The sequence below is a fragment of the Triticum dicoccoides genome, chromosome 3B (assembly GCF_002162155.2).
Source record: "Triticum dicoccoides isolate Atlit2015 ecotype Zavitan chromosome 3B, WEW_v2.0, whole genome shotgun sequence".
NCBI classification, from domain to species: Eukaryota; Viridiplantae; Streptophyta; class Magnoliopsida; order Poales; family Poaceae; genus Triticum; species Triticum dicoccoides.
Window position 1 is genome coordinate 581,623,417 of NC_041385.1, and position 8,077 is coordinate 581,631,493.

The 8,077-nt window shown below is 48.2% G+C and overlaps 1 non-coding gene across 1 annotated transcript; it reads right to left on the bottom strand.

Annotated features, from left to right (window-relative positions):
* Positions 1–325: 325 nt before the first annotated feature.
* TRNAD-GUC lies at positions 326–397 on the bottom strand. Its single transcript has one exon. It is a non-coding gene; the product is annotated as a tRNA-Asp (tRNA).
* Between the last annotated feature and the right edge of the window lie 7,680 nt (positions 398–8,077).

The window sequence follows — 8,077 nt, forward strand, 5'->3', positions numbered from 1 at the left end:
CTATAGTGCATATTTGATTAATTTATGGTGAATAAACCCGAGAGGGTTGATATTATGTATTCTTTAGTTCTTTATAATCAAACTCAGCTTTTGGAGCCCAAAATATCACAATCATCAAAGCAAACAGATTTTCACGAAAAGAAGCTGAATGTGCATCATCATTAGAGAGAATAGACAAAAAGTACACTATGGTAGAACATGACATCTGATGTGAGCACATGCGTGACAAACATGTAGGGCAGGTATAAGAGAACCCCGTCTAATTTATTAAATAGCATGAATGTTGTAATCTGATTGCCGAAATGAAAAATTGAAAAAAAAAATACGCCGTTGCCGGGGATCGAACCCGGGTCACCCGCGTGACAGGCGGGAATACTTACCACTATACTACAACGACTTTGCTGATTTATTTCTGTAGCAACCTAAAAAACCAAAGGCACGATCCACTGAACCCAACTCACAAATTCTGTTTCTAGCACAGAAGCTGATATAAAGAGCATCAACAGAGCAGGCGGCGCATGGCAAATCAGATGGATTACCAGGTCGGTGCTAATGTAAGTGTGAAGGTATTTGCTGGCTCCCAGCTTGTACACATCAGGGGACTAAGAGCATCTCCAACAGACGCGTAATGCGCGGCGCGCTAAAAAAGCATTTGCAGCGCGCTGTTCGCGAGTTTTTGCGCGGCGAGGAGCGCTTGCTCCAGCAGCCGTTGCAAAGTTTAGCGCATGCGAGCCGCTCCAGCGGGCACTCCAAAAATAAATTGCGCTATACACTCAAAACAAATAAAAAACCATAAGCATAGATAAAAAAAGTGATACATAGATAGTTCATCTAGCATAGATAGGTAAAAAAAGACACTAGTCCGAGTAAAAACTACGGTGTAACTAGAAACTACTCCGAGTCGTCGTCCTCCTCCTCCTCGCTTGTGTCGTTTGACGTATCAAGAAACGCGTCTTCCCACCGCTCATCGTCGCTAGAGAAGAATGACGCCTTTCACAGATCACACTGCGATATCGCCAGTGCCTTCCGACGATGCATGTCCGCCCGTTGTGCGCGCCGCCTTGCCATCCTCTCCGCCCAGAAGGCGTTCTCGTTGGCGATGTCCTCCGGGTGGCGCTGGCGCCACTCTGCCATGGCTCGCTCGTCCGCCTCGGTGATGAGGAGGCGGCGCTGCTCCTGATGGTGTTCCTGACGGTCGGCGTCAGTTACTATCCGCGGCGGAGGGGCGACTGCTTGCACCTGCTCACACGTCCAGACGTCCTGACAGTTCATTTGTGGGTGAGGCCTCCTGAGGCGCCAGGCCGCCGCGTCGTACGTGCGGGTGGCCTCGTGCGCGGTCACGAACTTCCCGAGAGCGAGATGCGTGCCATCGGAGCGGATCTCTGCATAGAACGCGCCGAAAGGGCAGACGCGGACGCTGCGGTAGCCGGAGATGCTTCGGCGGAGCGGGGGCATGTCGGCGTGTGTCAGGACCCCGACTCAATGCCACATCGATCTAGCATGTAACACCTCATATCACTTTGCGGCCTCACGCACGGTATTCCCACGGGTGTCGCCTTACCTTTGCCCGGGACCGTTTGCGCCTTTTGGCACACGTATATGACAGTGTCGCTAGCATCCATATGATAAGGAGCCCGGGCTGACATGGCTAGTCGTAAACCCAAAGCGGCACAGACTTACAGGGACAGGCATCCATGACCCAGCATCGAACGTGTCGGTCATCAGCGAGTGAATCCAGGCTGTAGCACTGGGCTAGCAGGACTCCGGTGAACCGGGCTGTAGCGGGCTAACAGGACTCCGGTATTCACCGCGTGACATTTCCCCGAAGGGACAGACACAGGAACGAAGAAGGACACATGCCGGCCAGCCTAAGTGTTCCGAAGCAGTAGCAAGCTACCATGGCTCGGTGGAAACACTAGGAGACATTTCCCCGTAAGAGAGGCTACTAAAGATAAACAACTAGATGGTCAGATCCCACACATACCAAGCATTTCAATAACATACACACAATATGCTCGATATGTGCAAATACAACATGGCATCACAACATGACTCTATGACTCAAGTAATCTATTCAATAGGCTCCGAGGAGCGAGATATTACAAACATGGGTCTCATGACCCAACATTCAGAGCATACAAATCAAGCACAAGCGGAAGCTATCATGTCTGAGTACAGACATCTATAAATGAAAAAGGCCGAGAAGCCTGACTATCTATCAGATCCTGCCGAGGGCACAAGATCGTAGCTGAGGTAACAAGCTAAACATCGAAGTCCACGTGGAACTACTAGTGAGACTGAAGTCTCTCTGCAAAAACATAAAATAGGCAAACGTGAGTACAAATGTACCCAGCAAGACTTACATCAGAACTAACTACATATGCATCATTTTCAACAAAGGGATGGTGGGGTTTAACTGCAGCAAGCCAGCTTTGACTCGGTGGCTATCCTAAACTACGACTGCAAGCGACTCTTTTGAGGTGGCGCACACGAGTCCACATATTCACCATATCAATACACCACTATGGATCCGCTCCCGTCTCCCTACGAGAACGCCATCCATAGCACTCACGCTTATCTTGCGCATTTTAAAGTATCCACTTTCACTTGTCTATGAACTGATATAAGCAACCCAGAAGTCCTTTTCCGCGGACACGGCTATTCGAATAGATGATGTTAACACTGCAGGGGTGTACTTCTTCATACATGTTTCCACCACTTAGCGTCTGCACACGACATGTGCTCGGCAGACTTCAAGCGAAAGCCGACGTGGGTGTAGACCACGACCTACCTAAACACTCAAGTCTCTAGTCCAGGTTTATCGCCTATTCGGGTTCCATCCATGAGGAGATCCGGCCGGAGTTTCGCTCACAGCCCCAAACGATGTGAACAGGGTTCCCGAGATACCAAACGGGCATCCGGTACACCGTGCCACGTACCTACCGCATCACAGCCCACCCCTACGGTCAGCGCTGTCCACGGCCTCCAGTAAGCTACAAACACCAGAAACTACTTGCAACTCCTGGACAGAGGACTAGGGTGAATAAGAAGTCGAGCGGGGTCATATTTCAGGGCCCAATGTATGGTAGTAGCTGAATCATGGATCACAAACACAGAACTCAGTTCCTGAGGACGGCTGCAATGAGACAACCCACCATGTGCTCCTACATGGCCTCTCACCGCTACCTTTACCAAATAGTGTTCACACACTTAGCTCACACACAGTAGGACATGTTCACACGCCTCTGATTCATCCCCGATGAATCAGACCTGACTCAACTCTAAGCAGTAGCAGGCATGACAAACAAGCATGAATGAGTAGGCACAACAGGGCTCAAACAATTCCTACTCATACTAGTGGGTTTCATCTATTTACTGTGGAATGACAGGTCATGCAAAGGATAAAGGGGTTCAGCTACCGCAGCAAGTAACAGATGAATCGTTGTTGTCCTAATGCAGTAAAAGAGAGCAGGAGCGAGAGAGTAGGATTGTATCGGAATGAACAAGGGGGTTTTGCTTGCCTGGCACTTCTGAAGATAACATTGAGTCTTCATCAGTGTCAACGATCACATCATCGGTATCATGTCTATCGAGAGGGGACAAATACCGGCAACACAGAAGGGAACACAATCAATGCAATGCACAATATGGTGCATGATCATGACATGGCAAAATGAATGTGTTTTGAGCTAATGCAACTAGCAATAGATTAAATGAAGTTGGTTTGAATACAAGATTCAAATTTAAACTCCATATGTGATTATTCAAATGCCATTTAATTGATTTGTGCTAAACAGCAGCTATAAGTTGTTCTAACATGCATGAAAATGGTACAGATGGATTCCTTGAATTTTTCTGATAATTTTTCATATATAAATTATTTAATTTGGAGTTACGGTTAATTTTCTATGAATTATTGAAGTTTATACAATTTTCTGGAATTTCCTGATTATTAATAAATCCAGTAATTGAATTAATGCGCCAGCCTGACGTCATAGTGACGTCAGCAGGTCAACGGGCTGGTCCGGGTCAAACCTGACGTGTGGGACCCACACGTCAGTGACAGGGGGTTAACAGGGGTTTATTTAGTTTAATTAAAAGGTTAGGGGGGGTCGGGCCCACTGGTCAGCGTCAGGGGGGGTTTATTTTAGTTTAATTAAGGATTAAGACACTAGGGCCCACATGTCAGTGTCAGCAGGGGGTAATTAAATTAAAATAAACTAACTAATTAACAGGGGGGCTGGCCCCACCTGTCATCGACCCAGGGGGGGTCAAACCCCTGGTCAGCAGGGCCTAACCCGCCGGCGGCTCGTCGCCGGTGGCAACAGGCGCGGCGGAGGGCGCGGGCTCGCTCCTCCGGCGTCCAAATGGACGGAGGAGAGCGGCTACGGGGAGCTGGAGCTCACCCGCGCCCATTTCAGCAAGCAGCAGCAGCTAGGGCGGCCGGAGACGATGGCCTCGAGCTCGGCAGCGGTGGCCGGAGCTCGGGCGTGCTCGGTTTCGGTGTTACACGGCACGGCGGGCGCGGCCGATGGGCTCTACGGGATGCTGGGGTCACCAGGAACACCCGGAGGCAACGAACGCAGGCGGAGAAGCTCGGGAGCACGGAGCTCACCGGCCATGGCGGACGGCGGCTTCGGTGCTCGTGGGGCGGCGGCTATAGGGCGCAATCGAAGGGGGAAAGAGGGAGGGGAGGCGTAGGAGCTCACAGCAGTGCCGTAGGGATGGTTAGCCGGCTCGGGGGCGCGCCGGAGTGGCCGAATCGACGGAGAAGATCCTCGGCGGCCGGCGAGGGGAAAACCTCGGGGGTGGCGTTCCGGGGCTCTTCTGGTCGCGTGACACGGCGAGGAGGTCGAGGGAGGACCGGCGGAGCTTCCTGGGGCGTCGGTGAGGCTAGGGGTGGCCGGTGGCCATGGGTACGGCGACGATGGCGGCGAGCTCCGCTCGGTGCTGTGCGCGAGAGGGAAACAGAGGAGGGAATGGGGTCCAGGGGGAGAGAGGGGAGGTGCAGGGGGCGAGGGCGTCTCCGTGGCGTGAGGGGGAGGCTCGGGAACGCCTCGGTGGAAGCAGGAGGTGGCCGAGGCGGCATCGGCGCTCGCCACCGAGCTGCTTCGGTGCGAGGGGAGGAAGAAGACAAGGGGGAGGAGGTGGGCTGGGCCGGCCAGGTGGGGGGGGAGCTGGGCCGGCTACAGGTAAGTGGCCCAGGTACTTCCTTCTCTCTCTCTCTTTTATTTCTATTTTAGTTACTATTTTCTATTTTCTGTAATTGTGTTTGGATTTATTAAAAATGCCAGAGCATTTCCAAAAATCATGCAACTGACTGTGGCCACTGTTTGGAATATTTCCAACAGTAAACATTTCAGTTTGTGATTATTTGAGCATTTAAAATATTATTAGCAATTAAATGCCCAAATGCAAATACTATATAATTTAATTCAAAAATCCAGGAATAGCCTATAAATATGTTCATCATTTTTGGAAGAGGTTTTCACCTTTAACAGAAATTATGAACATTTCCAAAGGGCATTCTGGGTTATTGAAAATATTTTTATTGAACCTAGTTAAATTTCATTTGGTGCTAGGGTTTCAACAATCCCCATTTCAAATTTAAATGAAATTTAAACATGGTGCAACACTCTAATGCATGCACTAGGCATTGTCAGAACTAGGGATGTGACAACTCACCCCCACTAAACAAGAATCTCGTCTCGAGATTCAAGCGTAAGGTAAGGTGAAGGGGAAACGCAACTAGTACAATCTTCACGATCCAGGGTGCACTTCAAATGAACGTTGATTTGAACACCATTATTGTCTTGAAGTCTTGCTCTGAGAAATCCTGTCAACATGACATGGAGGGAAGAAGGAGACTCTAGAAGGGTCGATCTTCTCGAAGATCGAACAACTCAGGATTAACTCACGGAATGAGACATAGCAACATCTCTCGAGCTGAGAGATGAAGCACACCTCTAGAGAAATGGAGTGGAACAGATGACGAAGGTTCACTAGGTAGACAACGATTCCACACCTAAGAAGGTGGTAAACGATTGTCAACGTAGCGAGGAGTTAAGTTGACATGACACCATAATGATGCACCTAAGGGAAGGTGACCCGAAGATATATCCCCTTAAGTGGCAAAAAGAATTACCTTTGATATAGAGATCATTGAGACTCTCTATATCAGCCTAAGGCAAATCACAGCAATCGATTGGCGGGGGTCGGTAGAATGGCATACTCGGACTTGGATGATGTGGATTACCTTGTTGAAGACAACGTAATGGATGATTTTTGCTTATCACCGGAAATGGAAGGGACCCATGGTAGAATAGCACATTGGCGGTGCAAGCTGGGAACAAAATGCAAATGCTGGGAATGATTCTAGTAACTGGGGGAAGAACCCAACAAAGAGAGTGAATTTACTGTTTGAAAAGGTCATAGCATTTGCCGAGGAAACTGAGAGCAAACCCAGCTAGCGCCGAGGATAACACGTAGCGCTTGTGCGTGCTCTCAAGAACTTGAGCATTTCCACAATCATCAAGGTTTTATCAACAACCGTGTCAAGGATCCTGGCAACACAACTTGCTACCACGATGAATGATGATGGATGATGCAGATGCAAAGGAAGATAACACTTCTCAGATTACACCTTAGCGAGGCCAAGAAAACAAAATCTGGATGATCGACCGAGAGACATTTAGCACTCCGCTTCTAATGTTCTCCTTGATGTGCTAGTGTAACCCATTCATAGAAATGGTCTGGTATCTAGGACATCAAGTAAAAGGTCGGACTTCGGGATCTCAAAATCCATAGGGGCAACTAGGGAGTAAATCCTACGAAATCCCTATGGGGAGGTGGCCAACTTCCTCAATCAAGATATTATAATAACAGATCTTCCGGCTGGATGTGTTGGCCACGACATCCACTTTACCGGTTATCGAGGGACCAATATTATAGTTTTTGGGAAATGTTCCAACCATTATATCTGCCTGAGATTCAGATCTGGTTGGTGTTAGGATATTCCAGGCTCATCGAGTCTTAGGAAGAAAAATGAAAGTTTGCAACACAAATCGACGAGATGACGTTGCGGGATTCTCGGGAGATGAACTACGATAGCAAGCTCCAAAACATGAGCTGGTTCTGCTACAAACATGTGAACACGTTGTCCCAGACAAGCATGACCACGTGGTAGTCTTATAATAAAACACTACCGAGTTCAGGAGGGGGAACCATCAACGAGGGTATCGAAGTTCTTTCATAAGTCCGGATTAGCTCTTATGAAGGAACTCCTTCTCCTTGAACAAATCAATCAGTGGCTTGGTGTGCTAGGGATACATATAGATTGAAGGTTGCAAGTCTTCAAACCACAGCATTCTTCGCACGTGTGCATGACTGATTTGGAATGATTCCAAAGAAAGCAACATTGACTTTCTCGAATCCACGGCGGCAACTTGCATCAGATGCACATGAATTAAAGGAAGTCACTACCTTCATCCAAACATATGCTTCATGAGCTAGCATGAACAAATGCTTTCAACAGTTTCCAACACTAGCTTAATGTTCAGCAAAATTATGGAGAAGACAAGGATGTTGTCGATGGGCTCAACAACAATTCATCTAGGTTTCCTTTTAAAAAGAATTCCATAGTTAAGTGAACACGGTGATAGCCTTGGTCAGACCAAAGATGTAATGGTGTATGCTCGAGGGATCAACCACGAATAAGACAACATTACGAGCATCGTTGGTACTGATTTGATTTGACGATAGCCCACACTCAAATCAAAGGATTGATAAGACAATAAGTCCAGCAACTGATCACAAGGACCAATCGATGAAGATATCATCTTTCTTCAACACACACTACACAAGAATATCCCTTTGGAACGAACTAAGTCAGGCAAGCTTTTATCTTCCAACCCTCCAAGTTGTCGTTTAGCTTAACCAACTAGCTCAGGGATATCTAACACCGATTCTTGGAGAGAAGGTGGTTCACAAGAAACCAACTTGATCACGAACTCAACATAGCGGTCAGGTGACAACCCGGTAACACCTCCAAGAAGATATTTGGAAAGTCACGAACCAC